This window comes from Balaenoptera physalus (assembly GCF_965194825.1).
Source record: "Balaenoptera physalus genome assembly, chromosome: 19".
Classification (NCBI taxonomy): domain Eukaryota; kingdom Metazoa; phylum Chordata; class Mammalia; order Artiodactyla; family Balaenopteridae; genus Balaenoptera; species Balaenoptera physalus.
The window spans coordinates 1,549,238-1,566,840 of record NC_138900.1 but is presented as its reverse complement, the minus strand read 5'-3'; the positions used below and the strand labels follow the sequence as shown (position 1 = coordinate 1,566,840).

Genomic DNA, 17,603 nt, shown 5'->3' with positions numbered 1-17,603 from the left:
CAACGGACCCGAGACACTATTTGAAGAGATTATAGTCGAAAACTTCCCTAACATGGGAAAGGGAATAGCCACCCAAGTCTGGGAAGCACAGAGAGTCCCAGGCAGGACAAACCCAAGGAGTAACACGCTGAGACACACAGTAATCAAACTGACAAAAAGAAAGACAAAGAAAAATTATTAAAAGCAACAAGGGAAAAATGACAAATAACATACAAGGGAACTCCCATAAGGTTAACAGCTGATTTCTCAGCAGAAACTCTACAAGCCAGAAGGGAGTGACATGAAATATTTAAAGTGATGAAAAGAACCTACAACCAAGATTACTCTACCAGCAAGGATCTCATTTAGATTTGATGGAGAAATCAAAACCTTTACAGACAAGCAAAAGATAAGAGAATTCAGTACCACCAGACCAGCTCTACAACAAATGCTAAAGGAACTTCTCTAAGTGGGAAACACAAGAGAAGCAAAGAACCTACAAAACAAACCCAAAACAATTAAGAAAATGGTAGCAGGAACATCCATATCGGTAATTACCTTAAACGTGAATGGATTAAATGCTCCAACCAAAAGACACAGGCTCGTTGAATGGATACAAAAACAAGACCCACATACATGCTGTCTACAAGAGACCCACTTAAGACCTAGGGACACATAAGACTGAAAGTGAGGGGATGGAAAAAGATGTTCTGTGCAAATGGAAATCAAAAGACAGCTGGAGTAGCAATACTCATATCATATAAAATAAGACTTTAAAATAAAGAATGTTACAAGAGACAAGGAAGGACACTACATAATGACAAAGGGATCAATCCAAGAAGAAGCTATAACAATTATAAATATATATGCACCCAACATAGGAGCAACTCAATACATAAGACAAATGCTAACAGCTATAAAAGAGAAAATTGACAGTAACACGATAATGGTGGGGGACTTTAAGACCTCACTTACATAAATGGACAGATCATCCAGACAGAAAATTAATAAAGAAACACAAGCTTTAAATGACACAATACACCAGACAGATTTAGTTGATATTTATAGAACATTCCATCCAAAAACAGCAGATTACACTTTCTTCTCAAGTGCACACAGAACATTCTCCAGGATAGATCACATCTTGGGTCACAAATCAAGCCTCAGTAAATTTAAGAAAATTGAAATCATATCAAGCATCTTTTCTGACCACAACGCTATGAGATTAGAAATCAATTACAGGGGATAAAACATAAAAAACATACACAGAGGCTAAACAGTACGTTACTAAATAACCAAGAGATCACTGAAGAAATCAAAAAATACCTAGAGACAAATGACAATGAAAACACGATGATCCAAAACCTATGGGATACAGCAAAAGCAGTTCTAAGAGGGAAGTTTATAGCAATATAAGCCTACCTCAAGAAACAAGAAAAATCTCAAATAAACAATCTAAACTTACACCTAAAGGAACTAGAGAAAGAAGAACAAACAAAACCCAAAGTTAGCAGAAGGAAAGAAATCATAAAGATCAGAGCAGAAATAAATGAAATAGAAACAAAGAAAACAATAGCAAAGATCAATAAAACTAAAAGCTGGTTCTTTGAGAAGATAAACAAAATTGATAAACCATTAGCCAAACTCATCAAGAAAAAGAGGGAGAGGAGTCAAATCAATAAAATTAGAAATGAAAAAGGAGAAGTTACAACGGACACCACAGAAGTACAAAGCATCATAAGAGACTACTAAGGGACTTCCCTGGTGGTACAGTGGTTAAGAATCCACCTGCCAATGCAGGGGACACAGGTTCGAGCCCTGCTCTGGGATGATCCCATATGCCACGGAGCAACTAAGCCTGTGCGCCACAACTACTGAGCCCACGTGCCACAACTACTGAAGCCTGTGCGCCTAGAGCCCGTGCTCCACAACAGGAGAAGCTGCCACAATGAGAAGCCTGCACACCGTAACGAAGACCCAATGCAGCCAAAAATAAACTAAATAAATAAATTTATTTTTTAAAAAATTGAAGAATAAAAGCCATCTGATCATCTCAATAGATGCAGAAAAAGCTTTTGACAAAATTCAACACCCATTTACATGATAAAAACACTCCAGAAAGTGGGCATCGAGGGAACCTACCTCAACATAATAAAGGCCATATATGACAAACCCACAGCAAACATCATTCTCAATGGTGGAAAACTGAAAGCATTTCCTCTAAGATCAGGAACAAGACAAGGATGTCCACTCTCGCCACTATTATTCAACATAGCTCTAGAAGTCATAGCCATGGCAATCAGAGAAGAAAAAAATAAAAGGAATACAAATTGGAAAAGAAGAAGTAAAAGTGTCACTGTTTGCAGATGACATGATACTATACATAGAGAATCCTAAAGATGCCAACAGAAAACTACTAGAGCTAATCAATGAATTTGGTAAAGTTACAGGATACAAAATTAATGCACAGAAATCTGTTGCATTCCTATACACTAACGATGAAAGATCAGAAAGAGAAATTAAGGAAACAATCCCATTCACCACTGCAACAAAAAAGAATAAAATACCTAGAAATAAACGTACCAAGGAGGTAAAAGACCTGTACTCAGAAAATTGTAAGACACTGATGAAAGAAATCAAAGATGGGCTTCCCTGGTGGCGCAGTGGTTAAGAATCCGCCTGCCAGTGCAGGGGACACGGGTTCGAGCCCTGGTCTGGGAAGATCCCACATGCCGCAGAGCAACTAAGCCCGTGCGCCACAAGTACCGAGCCTGCGCTCTAGAGCCCACAAGCCACAACTACTGAAGCCCGCGTGCCTAGATCCTGTGCTCTGCAACAAGAGAAGCCACCGCAACAAGAAGCCCACGCACTACAACAAAGAGTAGCCCCCGCTCGCAGCAGCTAGAGAAAGCCCGCATGCAGCAACGAAGACCCAACTCAGCCAAAAATAAATTAATTAATTAAAAAAAAAAAAAAGAAAGAAATCGAAGATGACACAGATGGAGAGATATACCATGTTCTTGGATTGGAAGAATCAATATTGTGAAAATGACTATACTACCCAAAGCAATCTACAGATTCAATGCAATCCCTATCAAATTACCAGTGGCATTTTTTACAGAACTAGAACAAAAAGTCTTAAAATCTGTATGGAGACACAAAAGACCCCGAATAGCCAAAGCAGTCTTGAGGGAATAAAATGGAGCTGGAGGAATCAGACTCCCTGACTTTAGACTATACTACAAAGATACAGTAATCAAACCAATATGGTACTGACACAAGAACAGAAATATAGATCAATGGAACAGGACAGAAAACCCAGAGAAAAACTCATGCACCTATGGTCAACTAATCTATGACAAAAGAGGCAAGGATATACAATGGAGAAAAGACAGTCCCTTCAATAACTGGTGCTGGGAAAACTGGACAGCTATATGTAAAGAATGAAATTAGAACACTCCTTAACACCATACACAAAAATAAACTCAAAATGGATTAGAGATCTAAATGTAAGACTGGACACTATAAAACTCTTAGAGGAAAACATAGGAAGAACACTCTTTGACATAAATCACAGCAAGACCTTTTTTGATCCACCTCCTAGAGTAATGGAAATAAAAACAAAAATAAACAAATGGGACCTAATGAAAGTTAAAGGCTTTTGCAGAGCAAAGGAAACTACAAACAAGACGAAAAGACAACCCTCAGAATGGGAGAAAATACTTGCAAACGAATCAACGGACAAAGGATTAATCTCCAAAATATATAGACAGCTCATGCAGCTCAATATTAAAAAAACATACAACCCAATCCAAAAATGGGCAGAAGACCTAATTAGACATTTCTCCAAAGACATACAGATGGCCAAGAAGCACATGAAAAGCCGCTCAACATCGCTAATTATTAGAGAAATGCAAATCAAAACTACAATGAGGTATCACCTCACAGTAGTTAGAATGGGCATTATCAGAAAATCTACAAACAACAAATGCTAGAGAGGGTGTGGAGAAAAGGGAACTGTCTTTCACTGTTGGTGGGAATGTAAATTGATACAGCCATATGAAGAACAGTATGGAGGTTCCTTAAAAAGCTAAAAATAGAATTACCATATGACCCAGCAATCTACTACTGGGCATATACCCAGAGAAAATTGTAATTGAAAAAGACACTTGCAGGGACATCACTGGTGGCACAGTGGTTAAGAATCTGCCTGCCAATGCAGGGGACAAGGGTTCGAGCCCGGGTCCGGGAAGATTCCACATGCTGTGGAGCAACTAAGCCCGTGCGCCACAACTACTAAGCCTGCACTGTAGAGCCCACAAGCCACAACTACTGAGCCCAAGAGCCACAACTACTGAAGCCCACACACCTAAAGCCCATGCTCTGCAACAAGCAACTGCAATGAGAAGCCCATGCACTGCAATGAAGAGAAGCCCACGCACTGCAATGAAGAGTAGTCCCCGCTTGCTGCAACTAGAGAAAGCCGTGCACAGCAACGAAGACCCAACGTAGCCATACATACATACATACATAAACAAATAAATGACGCATGCGCCCCAATGTTCACTGCAGCACTATTTATAATAGCCAGGTCATGGAAACAACCTAAATGCCCATCAACAGACGACTGGATAAAGAAGATGTGGTACATATATACAATGGAATATTACTCAGCCATAAAAACGAACGAAATTGGGTCATTTGTAGAGACGTGGATGAATCTAGAGACTGTCATACAGAGTGAAGTAAGTCAGAAAGAGAAAAACAAATACTGTATGTTAACACATATATGTGGAACCTAGAAAAATAGTACAGATGAACCAGTCTGCAGGGCAGAAATAGACACACAGATGTAGAGAACAAACGTATGGACACCAAGGGGGGAAAGTGGCGCAGGGTTGGTGGTGGTGGGATCAATTGGGAGATTGGGATTGACATATAAACACTAATATGTATAAAATAGATAACTAATAAGAACTTACTGTATAAAAAATAAATAAAATTCAAAAATTCGAAAAAGAAAAGACACATGCACCCCAATGTTCATTGCAGCACTATTTACAATAGCCAGAACATGGATCCAACCTAAATACCCATCGATGGATGAATGGATAGAGAAGATGTGGTACATACATACAATAGAATATTAGTCAGCCATAGAAAGGAACGAAATGGGGTCACTTGTAGAGACGAGGATGGAACTAGAGACTGTCCTACAGAGTGAAGTAAGTCAAAAAGAGAAAAACAAGTATAGTATATTAACGCATATATGTGGAATCTAGAAAAATGGTACAGATGAACCGGTTTGCAAGGCAGAAATAGACACACAGATGTAGAGAACAAAGGTATGGACACCAAGGGGGGGATGTTGGCGGGGGGGAATGAATTGGGAGATTGGGATTGACATATACACACTAGTATGTATAAAATAAATAACTAATAAGAACCTGCTGTACATAAAAAATAATAATAAAGCTCAAGAAAATTATTATAACATTATATATAGAATTCAAGAATACATATTTTTAATTTTTATCCATGTTATTTATATATCCTTTTTCTTTCATAAATATTCAGACAGATTATCTGTAATTTCCTACCTGCTTTTTTCTCCTGCAGTAGGGATGGGAACCACCATTTGTTGACTTCACACTGAAAATGAATCTCAGAATTCCCTGGTGGTTCAGAGGTTAAAACTTGGTGCTTTCACTGCCATGGGTTCGATTTCCATCCCTGGTCTGGGAACTAAGATACTGTTAGCTGCGCAGTGTGACCTAAAAAAAAAAAAGAGAGAGAGAGAGAGTTACAAGAAGAAAATGGCACCAGAAAATTAATCTGTGATAAAGGGGTTGTTGCTGGCATCAGAGTAAAAGTGCTTGGCCTCCAGCAGTTTGACGTAAGTGGCTGTCAAAGATGACTCCTTAAACTTAAGACAAAGGAAACAACCTATGAGACCTGATCTCTATTCCACCCTCATTATAAAAACATGGAAATATCTTCTTCGGTTCTAAACATCTTGATAAGGATTCCCAGCATTATAACTTTTTATCCTTACAAGGATTCATTTTGTCCCCCTTAAAACAAGTATTTTAACAAGATGTCTTAATCATTTTCTCTTCCAATACCACCAGAGGACGATGATGCAACAGTAAAATAAATACTATTAGCAAAGTACAATCACTGCAAAAGCAGAAACCCTCTAAATGGCTGTATACTGTAAAACTGTACGTTTACCTAATACATGATGAGTGTGTATAAAAACACAACTACGGCATCACTAATCATTAGAGAAATGTAAATCAAAACTACAATGAGGTATCACCTCACACCAGTCAGAATGGCCATCATCAAAAAATCTACGAACAATAAATGGTAGAGAGAGTGCGAAGAAAAGGGAACCCTCTTGCACTGTTGGTGGGAATGTAAACTGATACAGCCACTATGGAGAACAGTATGGAGGTTCTTTAAAAAACTAAAAATAGAACTACCATACGACCCAGCAATCCCACTACTGGGCATATACCCTGAGAAAACCATAATTCAAAAAGAGTCATATACCACAATGTTCACTGCAGCACTATTTACAATAGCCAGGACATGGAAGCAACTTAAGTGTCCATCGACAGATGACTGGATAAAGAAGATGTGGCACATATATACAATGGAATATTACTCAGCCATAAAAAGAAACGAAATTGAGTTATTTGTAGTGAGGTGGATGGACCTAGAGTCTGTCATACAGAGTGAAATCAGAAAGAGAAAAACAAATACCGTATGCTAACACATATATATGGAATCTAAAAAAAAAAACAGGTATGAAGAACCTACGGGCAGGACAGGAATAAAGACGCAGACGTAGAGAATGGACTTGAGGACACGGGGAGGGGGAAGGGTAAGCTGGGACGAAGTGAGAGAGTGGCACGGACATATATACACTACCAAATGTAAAACAGATAGCTTAGTGGGAAGCAGCCGCATAGCACAGGGAGATCAGCTCGGTGCTTTGTGACCACCTAGAGGGATGGGATAGGGAGGGTGGGAGGGAGACGCAAGAAGGAGGGGATATGGGGGTATATGTATACGTATAGCTGATTCACTTTGTTATAAAGCAGAAACCAACACACCATTGTAAAGCAACTATACTCCAATAAAGATGTTAAAAAAAAAATACAACTATGGGATAGATTAAGACTAAGTATAACAATCTCATTCAAGGTACTAAATTAAAATTAGTAACATGGAGCAAAACAAGATCAAAAAGTGGAAATGTCCATTTAAATACAATAATAATTTTAACATATACGCTAAACAAATGTGTGCTTTATATACCCCAGAAAGCAAGGAAGGTATGGCTAGCGTAGCAATGTTTATAATTACAGAAAGGAGACCAAAAAACAAACAAGCAAAAAAAAAAAAAAGCCTTCAACAGCAGAATTTATAAAGACATTTTACTCATATACTGTATTCACACTATTAGAACACTGCAAAAGAAGGAAAATTAACGGATAGCCATGAAAAAATGGGTAAAGTCACACCATATTGGGCAAATGAATAAAAACACATCATAATACTTATATGATTCCAGTCATAAAAGAGTTTTAAGATAACTGAGCGAAGGTAAACTACAGTCGTCAAATATTTTCCACACAGCTGAAACTATCAGGAAAAGCAAGGAAATGCTTACTTGAAACATCAGACAATACCTTAACTTTTGGGGGATGGGGATAACTTATGGAAGGCACCACAGGGGGCTTCTGGGGTCCTACTTATATCTCATTTCTTGGCTTGAGCAAAGAACGGGTATTAGTAAGAGCTGCTTATTCAACTGAACATGGAAGTTCTCTGCAATTTTTTTTCCCCCACGCACGTCATATTTCAATATTCGGAAAACCAAGGTTTTGGGAAACAAATCAACATAGGACGCTCGTAAGAGAACATTGATAAGAACGAAAATACTGCAGAATGAGAAGAGTTGTCTGAGGGCCCGGAGGGAGCATTTACCTGAATCGCACCCATCGGCGTGGCCGTCCCAGCGGAGTCTGTGGGCAATGGTGGGGCCCGGGCACGGAGGCCCCTCCCGGCCCCGAGACAGAGTCAGGCCGGATGGCGTCCACGCGGAGCCTCAGCCTTTCCTCAGAGCAGCGGACCCAGCGCCCTCCTGGCTCCCCTTACCTGGTGCCGACCCAAGGTACCGAAGCGCGCACCAGCGAACAGGTCCGAGTTTAAAAATGTCGCCCGCGGTCGACGCCGGAAGGCCCGCCCAGACACCGCCCCCTAGAACGGAAGTGGCTCTCTCCTGAGCCGTCATTGGTTCAGGGACCCTTACGCGCCGCGCTTTGCCTTCGGGGTAATGTGGTTCACAGCGCTCTACGACCTGTCAAGCGGCGGTGCTCCCCACCTCTGGGAAAGTTCCTCCTCACCCTGAGGGTAGCTGGGAAGGAGTGTCCCAAGGCTCTGAGTACTGGCGGGGTTCACGCTTCTTAAAGGGGACACACCCAGATATCCGCAGAATCACGCTTCTTAAAGGGGACGCACCCAGATTTCCGTGGAATGTAGTCTGCTGATCAGAGAGAGGTACTCAGATATAATAGAGTTATATTCCAATATATATAACTATATATATAACTATAATAGAGTTATAGTTCAGATGTTCCCCAAACCTAAATAAAACAAATGCGCACATGATACCAGATTGTCACTCAGCCACAAAGTGCATCCATCCATAGTTGGGGTCTAATAAACACTGTCTTATTGCTCTTCCAAAGCATGTAGGCTGATGCTTTAGACTCAATTTATGAGTCTCAGTGTGTTAGGTCAGGGTCAAGAGAGCAAAGACTCCAGACAGGGCCATGGTGGGGAAGACAGAGGAGGGATGTGGGTGGCCAGAAGCAGGTGGATCATGTGCTGTGTCTCTGGTTCCCTCAGAAGAAACGTAGAGCCAGTGACGGTGTCCCATTCAGGGGTGGACACATATTTCTTACTCCACATTTAGATATGTATTCAGTTCTTTTCTAGAATCTAAGATCTACCTATCTCAAAAGAAGAGTGACTTACGGCATGCCATTTTCTCCCTGGACGGTGACTCTATGGTCCCAGTCATAGTTTATTTACAAAGGGGGCATTTGAACCCTGAGGTAAAGGATTGGATTACATGATCCTCTTTCCTTGCTGGGGACAATATAATTTCACCAGCAATTGCAGTAACAATGCATGGAGAGTTGACATCATCTCAGAAAAATATTTGTGAAATTTGGAAATTGCTGAAATCTATTATTATTTAATTATTCAAAGTTAGTGGCCAAAATAGCCCTTGGCCATGTGAACAAGGTTAGGCTCTCAGTGCAGTTTCTAGAGACACTGAAGTCTGAGAAGTGAGGGAATGAAGCAGAGCACGTAGTTACACAGGAAACTTGGCTAGCTTGTGGTTATAGCTTTGTAACATGTGATCTATTATTTATTTATTTAAAATTTTTTTATTTAAGTACAGCTGGGAGGGCTATGTAAAGAGAGCAGACAGCTTTGCCAAAATGCTAAAAACAAACAGGGCATCTGTAGCATCATATTTACTCCCTCCTTAAGAAACTCTCATTAAGTGCCTACCCCATTCCAGGCACTACTTTGGCTGCATCAAGATCAAGAGAGACAAAGACGCCTGCCCTCATGAGTCTGAATTTCCGGTCAAAGGAGATGGACAGTAAAAATTAATGACAACACAGTCAATTACAGAATACATTTATGTGTTTTGAGTGTTAGCCAAAATTTCAGAAATGAAGACCTGATTGAACTAAACAGGCATTTATTTAGGGCTTGTTAGGACACCCGGGAAACGTAGATGCGAAAAGCACTTGAATTGTTACCTGAACTACAAAATGGAGGAAGCCTATAAAGGCAAAAATGTAAGGCCACAGTTAGTTCCATGAGTTGTTTGTCAAGAATTATAATTGGAGCTGTCAAGAAGTAAGGGTGCTTATAAAGCAAGGATTGGTTAGGGTCAGAAATGGCTATATAGTTACAAGAGGGGAATGTTGAAACTGCAAGGTTGTAGTTAGCAGAAGTTTTAAAAATGTCTAGTGTCTGTTATCAAACTGAACCTGGGTCTGCTCACCTACTTTCTTCTGATTGGTTGCTGGTAAGGTCACAGGGTGATTTTCAGGAATCTTCATCATCAACTTTCTGGTTCCAACCAGTCTCAGGCCTATGTGCTTGTTGTCATCATGTAGTCACCATCCTCCACCTGGCTGGAGGTCTTGTTTCTGCAAAACAACTCAAGAATATGCATCAGATTGTTATCTATAACCTTTCAGAAGGAACTAGAATTCCTGTGAGTATTTTACCACTGAACTATTGTTCCAACTGTCATTACTGTTTTTATTTGACTGCTTTTCCTTTCTTTCTGTACTCTCTCACCTCTCTAGTTAGTAACTACTTGAATCTGCTCTTTGGAGCTCAGGGAAGGCCTAGGCAACTAAAGTCTTTCTCTATGTACAGGAAACAAGGGGGACTTCCCTGGTGGCACAGTGGTTAAGACTCTGTGCTCCCAACGCAGGTGGGCCTGGGTTCGATCCCTGGCCAGGGAACTAGATCCCACATGCATGCCTCAATTAAGAGTTCACGTGCCACTACTAAGGAGTTCACCCACCACAACTAAGGCCTGACACAACCAAATAAATAAATAAATATTAAAAACAAACAAAAAAAAGAAACAAGAGGGACAGACTTTTGTACCCAGGAGGGCCCTGCAGGGTCCTGTTCAGTTTCAGAAACAAGGGTACCATGGCTTGCACAGCCTGGTTCAGCTGGGCCTCAGAGGTGCCTCTGTAACGTCTCTTCTTGTGCTTTTTCTCTTGGTCACCTCCGCGTGGACCCAGCGCTCTAGAAGCCCATACAGGTGGGAAAAAGCCAGAGTCCATAACAATGCCATCCCTAAAGGATGCAGGAAGTTCCACTCACCTGGTGTGCACTGCATCTTAAGAGCACTTTGCTAAGCCTTCATTGGCTCAGTCACTACACCTGCAGACTGAAGTGACTTCTGGGTAATACAGTTCCCAAATGAAGCACGTAGATCTCCAAAATGTGATTCTTTTTCATACTTGAAAACACGGGTACTTAACTGCTTAGCAGGGGAGGTGAAGACAATATTTAGACTTGCCAGAAAGGTAAAAATGAATAAAGAAGCTGTACTGTGGTGTGTATTCACTGGCCTAACAAATGTACCACAAGCACCTAAGGAGTTTCAACCACAATAGTAGGTGCATGGGACATATTGGGAATAGGTTGTCAGCTGTTCTGTGTATACAGCACAAGTCCTGTATTTCACAATTTTGTCCAGAGTCCTTTGACTTCGTCAGCACAACATAAACATCCTACATCCCGCTTTTTGCAATGATTTCCAAAACGCCGGCAGTTAGATTTGGACAATGCTTTATGGTTTCTCTCAGGTTTGGCTGAGGGAAGACTAAAAACAGATACTAGCAAATAAAGTGCTTACTTTACATAGTCAGGAAAGGGAAAAGGGTGTTCCTTGGCCACAGTCCAAAGTCATGAACAAATAATCATCGTTTCTAAGAGATAACTTTCGATAAATACATGTGTCCTCAAAATCAGCGGGGTCAATGACAGCCTCAACAGAGAAACTAAGCTTTTGGAAGTTAGCAAATCATTGATAGGGACAAGCTTTTGAAATTTAACCAATCGGTGATAGACTACCGCTCCCCAACCCGAGTCCTGAAAGACAGCCAATCAGTGACAGCTCCAGGCTCCTAAGCAACAGTCAATCAGCAACTACCTCAGTTCCATACCCCAGCTTCTGAAAGTCAGCTGGTCAACATGAGTGGCCACACTAACACTGCTGAAAGTCCAGAAATCCTTCAACACACACTTCTGAAATTCCTCCATTCCTGAATGACTGGCTCCATAAAAGATAAATGCAGCTCAAGCTTTGTTCTAGGACACTGCCTGACAACTACAGCTCTCCCTCGTATGCATGCATAAGGTCCACATTTTTTGTATAAATATTAAGTTCAATTGATTGTTAGCTCAGAAGTTTGCAACCTTTTCAATGGTTCAACATTTGTTTATGGCTTCTTATGAGTTTAGAGTTAATGGCTATGTATAGATGGCAATTTGGGTGGCGATGCAAGGAAAAGAAAAGAGAAGGGCACTGAAACCTTACTGAGGCAACAGGCATATTCATTATGACAACTCTGATGATGGGTTCAATGTCTATACATATGTGAAAATATGTCATGTTGGACACTTTATATAAGTGCAGTTAATCTACATCAATAATCCCTCAATGAAGCTGTTTGGGGAAAACTTTTTCCCATAAAGTGTTAAAATGCTATTCCTTCTAGAATATCAAACAACTGACAAAGCTGTACTGATCATCAGGACCCTCTCCCCACGTCTTACATGAGTCAACTCTGATTCCTTGTCTACAAAACGGGAGAATAATGGAAATATGCCCACTCATGTCACCAAGAATGATGGCTAGGACACAAAAGACCCATCCCTGAAGAAGAGAATCTCCCTTCACTCCCTCATGAGGTTCCTGCCTTGCCATTATGGTTTGAGGGAAACAGCCCAGAGAGACTACAGGGATCCATAAAATCTCTGGCTCTGCTGCTCTGCCAATAAACTGGCTACGGGGACTGGTCTGTAGGTCCCGAGTTCTGTACACTCTCTTTCCACCTGGCCAGTTACTCAGATATTCACAGATGCCCCTTTGGAAGTGGCTTATCCACTCTACTTTGGGGCAGTCTCCACCAGTCCCTATTAATCCAGTCACCATTTCTGTACACAATATGGTTCCCAGCCTGGGCCTTGTTAAGTTTTATGTCCATGGACATAAACCTACATGATTTTTCTTCCTCAGGACACACAGCTCCTAGGTGGGTAACAGGAGACAGCTATCTCTCAATAATGCCATGGAACATCCACGAAGTTCATGGTACTGTCAAATACGCTATTGTTTGCAAACCAACTGCCCCAAGTGACTGCGGAATCACAAATAATATTCACATCCAGGTCAGGAGATCCTGGTGCAGGGGTCCTTCAGACTTTCCTAGGAGGCCTCAAGCAGCAATGCAATTAGGCCAAATCTACACTTAGAGTTGTGCTTTGTCCTCCTGCTATTTCCTTTGGAGCACACAAAGTTGAGAGCCCCAGAACTCTGTACTTTTTATTCTGGCAGAGCCAAATTCTGTTCTCAACCCACAGCATACAGTAAACAGAAACCCAAGAGTAAAGGTGGCTTAGACAATAAGACCTAGGGGAGGGATGGAGTGGGAGGTTGGGGTTAGCAGATGTAAGCTTTTATATACAGAATGGATAAACAACAAGGTCCTACTGTATAGCACAGGGAACTATATTTAATACCCTATGATAGGGGCTTCCCTGGTGGCGCAGTGGTTGAGAGTGTGCCTGCCAATGCAGGGGACACGGGTTCGAGCCCTGGTCTGGGAAGATCCCACATGCCACGGAGCAACTAGGCCCGTGAGCCACAATTACTGGGCCTGCGCGTCTGGAGCTTGTGCTCCGCAACAAGAGAGGCCACGATAGTGAGAGGCCCACGCACCGCGATGAAGAGTGGCCCCCACTTGCTGTAACTAGAGAAAGCCCTCACACAGAAACGAAGACCCAACACAGCACATAAATAAATAAATAAATAAATAAATAAATAAATAAATAAATGGATCATCACGTAACAAAAAAAAATCCTATGATAGGGCTTCCCTGGTGGTACAGTGGTTAAGAATCCGCCTACCAATGCAGGGGACACGGGTTCGAGCCCTGGTCCAGGAAGATCCTACAGGCCGCGGAGCAGCTAAGCCCATGCGCCACAACTACTGAGCCTGTGCTCTAGAGCTCGCAAGCCACAACTACTGAGCCTATGTGCCACAACTACTGAAGCCCGCAAGCCTAGAGCCTGTGCTCCGCAACAAGAGAAGCCACCGCAGTGAGAAGCCCGTGCACTGCAATGAAGAGTAGTCCCCGCTTGCCACAACTAGAGAAAGCCCATGTGCAGCAATGAAGACCCAACACAGACAAAAATAAATAAATAAATTTATTTATTTATTTATTTTAAAAAAAATCCTATGATAAACCATGTGGAAAAAAATATTTGAAAAAAATATACATATATTTGAATCACTTTGCTGTATACCAGTAATAAACACAACATTGCAAATCAACTGTACTTCAATAAAAAAGAAAAAAACTAAGAAAAACACCCAATAATAACTTTACCGCAAAAACCAGCAAGGTGAGCCAGCAGTTCCTAGGGTGGGTAAAATGGAGGCTCGAAAAAATCTGTCAAGAATGTTATAAGACAATCAATAATGACCCTGAAACAAGAGAAACCTCTGTAAGCCGCCAGCCAACAGCAGATGGAGTCCTCTGTCCAAAGTGGGTGATGTCCACACCTGAACAAATCAAAGGGGTGGGCATGAGGTCTCACCAAAGGGCTCAAATGGCTGGCGAATACTCCAGAAAAAGCAAGAGACTACAGCAACCTGTTCTACCTGCTTTCTAAAAAAATTGAGATATAATTAACATATAACATTTATTAGTTTCAGATGTATAACATAATGATTCAGTATTGGTTTATACTGCAAAATGATCACCACAATAGGTCTACTTCACGTTTTCCTCATAGTTACATAAGTTTTTTATGTTGAGAACTTTTATGATTTACTCTTAGCAAGTTTCAAACACGCAATACAGTATTACTAACTATAGTGACAATACTCCCTGCCAGCTAATATCAGGAGAGTGGCTTCTATAATACACATGGGCAGTGACAGAACTCCAGTGACGGCCCCAGGCAGGTCGGAAAGTGCAAAAGAGTTCACCAGTTTCCCACAAACCTGGCCCTTATCGTGAATCTCCCTAGTGAGGATGTCCGGATGTACGAGATGCAGTTTCTGGGGGTTATCTCCCTCACAGGGGCTAATCTCCAGAACTTTCATCTGTTATTATGTTAAAAAGCCAAGAGCACAGTGGCTGCACGTGTAACGTCTTTCTCCAGTGTGAGCTTCCTGGTGCCGAATGGAGACAGACTAGTGGCTAAAGACTGTCCAACATCTGCCATACTCATAATACCCTGCTGGGTGTGGAGTTGTTCTGTAAGATCAAAAGGTTCTTGATGGTGGAACACATAGCACAATGACACTGGGATACATGAAAGACAGAACTGTTTGTTACTTACAGTTCAGAATGAGAGAAAGACATTAGACAGGGCAACAAAGAGGGCTGAGCCCAGGGACAGGATTAACAGCAAGCTGGAGCTGTGGTGGGCAGTTTATATGTGGCAAGAGTGATGGGATTAGCTAGGTTTCATGAGCTTTCTGTGGCTTGCCTATTTTGAACAATTGTATGGGTTCCAGAACATAGGGGCTATCACTAAATGTCTGACACCTTGGTGTCTGGTAGTCCAGAGTATGAGAGCCTGATAAGGAAAGTGGTTGGGGTTGTGGGCTTCATCAGCTGTTCTAGAAGGGGAAAGGACAGTCCTTCTCCTGCCAGGGCTTCAAAACTGAGTCAAACCACTTTCAAAAACTTAAAAAGTATATATCAAAATGCTGTGGTATTGACATACACACACATATAGGAGAATGGAATAAAAGCACAGAAACAAACCTTCACATACATGCTCAGATGTTTTAAAAGGGTGCAGAGACCATTCAAAGAGAAATGAGTTTTTTCAGCAGGTGGTGTTGAAAAAACTAGATATCCATACATAAAAGAATGAAGTTGCACCTGCACCTTACATGATATAAGCTTCAAGCTGTACTGGTGTAAAATGGTACAGCTACTATGGAAACAGCCCCTCAGTTCCTCAAGAAATTTACATATTGAAATAATGATCCAACAATTCTACGTCTGGAAACATACATAAAAAGGACAGAAACCAGGGCCTCAAAGAAACATTTGTGCACTTGTGCTTACAACAGCATTATACGCAACAGCCAAATAGTGAAGGCAACCTAAGACCCCACTGATGAAGGGATACAGAAAAAGTAGCATATACATAAAATGGAGTACTACTCACTCAAAAAGGATGGAAATTCTGACACATGCTAGGACGCAGATGAACCTTGAGGACATTGTCTTCAGTGAAATAAGCCAGCCACAAGAGGAGAAAAACTTTATGACTCTTATGTAAGGTACCCAGAGTGGACAAATTCATAGACAGAAAGTGGAATAGCTGTTGTCAGGGGATAAGAGAAGGGGGATGAGGAGTTGCTGTCTAATGGGTTTAGTTTCAGTTTTATAAGATGAAAAGACTTCTGAATATTTGCACAAAAGGTGAATGTATTATTACTGATGAACTTACAGTTAAATATGGTTAAGACTGTAAATGCTATGTTACAGGCATTTAATCACAATTAAAAAAAAATTTAAACACCTGCAGAGCAGTACTTCCCCGTGCTAAATCAGACTTTTCCCACATTCACTGCGTTTATATGGCTTTTCTCCCATGTGAACTCTCTGATGAACGAGCGTGAAGTGGTCTTTTAACGCACTTCCCACACTGGCTGCACTCATAAGGCATTGGCCTAGTGTGAGCTCTCTGGTGTTCAATGAGGCCAGATCTTTGTGTAAAGAACCCTCCACATCCAAGGTGCTCATATAGCCTCGTTTCAATGTGGATTTTCTGGTGCTGAACCACGTGGAACGGTCTGATGAAAGTCTTCCCACTTTCGCTGCAATGGTTTTTCTGGTGCTCAACAAGTATGTGTTCATGGCTAAAGGTTTTACCACATTCACTGCACTTGTAATCATTCTGTCCACTTTCAAAGGTCTCCCTGCCCCCCATGTTGCTGTGTGGCTTCCCTCATGTGAGGGGCCTGGTTCTGGAGAAGGCCTGAACTGGCCGGAAAGTCCTTCTCTCCTGTTCAGCACGTCAAGGTCCTTTCTGCCACATGAAGGCTGCAGTTCTTCACCAATGAAGTCCTCCCTTCATCCCATCTGGGGAGTTTCTTCCTACTCGGCTCCTTTTGGTGCTGGGAAAGACTCACCACACACGTTTACACCTCTTGCTCAGGGTGTGTCCCATCATACTCAGCCAGGCGCAAAATGTCTTTCAAGAGTGGGCCACACATCACATTAAGAATGAGACTTCTGGGACTTCCCTAGGGACGCAGTGGTTAAGAATCCGCCTGCCAATGCAGGGGACATGGGTTCAAGCCCTGGTCCAGGAAGATCCCACATGCCGTGGAGCCACTAAGCCCACGAGCCACAACTACTGAGCCCGGATGCCACAACTAATGAAGCCCATGTGCCTAGAGTCCATGCTCCACAACAAGAGAAGCCACCACAATGAAGAGTAGCCCCTGAGTGTTGCAACTAGAGACAGCCCATGCGCAGCAACGAATACCCGATGCAGCCAAAAATAAAAAGATAAATTAATTAATTAAAAAAAAAAAGAATGAGACTTCTGGATGGATGGACCTGGCTTTGGAGTCTTGACCTGTGACTCTATAACTGCATCACCTTGCTCTGAAAGCACCTCCTCATCCTGGGCTCCGTGTCGACAACCTGGAAGGAGAGAGATGCCAATAAACGTGGCCCCAGCAGAAATGTGTCTCAGACACACCCAGCAGTAAGTCCTTAAGATTGCT

The 17,603-nt window shown here is 41.8% G+C and overlaps 1 protein-coding gene across 14 annotated transcripts in view; it reads right to left on the bottom strand.

Moving 5' to 3' along the window:
* The window catches only part of LOC309648143 (zinc finger protein 671-like), a 78,067-nt gene that overhangs the window by 38,195 nt on the left and 22,269 nt on the right, over positions 1–17,603 (bottom strand). For 5 of the 14 annotated variants that reach the window (XM_082436414.1, XM_082436416.1, XM_082436420.1 and 2 more), the window contains 3 exons: positions 10,085–17,520; positions 7,981–8,536; positions 5,580–5,753 (listed from right to left, as the gene is read on the bottom strand). The exons of 1 other annotated variant lie outside the window; for it this stretch is intronic. The gene's annotated coding sequence lies outside the window, so the exon portion shown is untranslated. Of the gene's footprint in view, positions 1–5,579; positions 5,754–7,980; positions 8,540–10,084; positions 17,521–17,603 lie in introns of all 14 variants that reach the window. 8 more of the 14 variants (XM_082436424.1, XM_082436422.1, XM_082436428.1 and 5 more) reach the window with 8 other exon arrangements.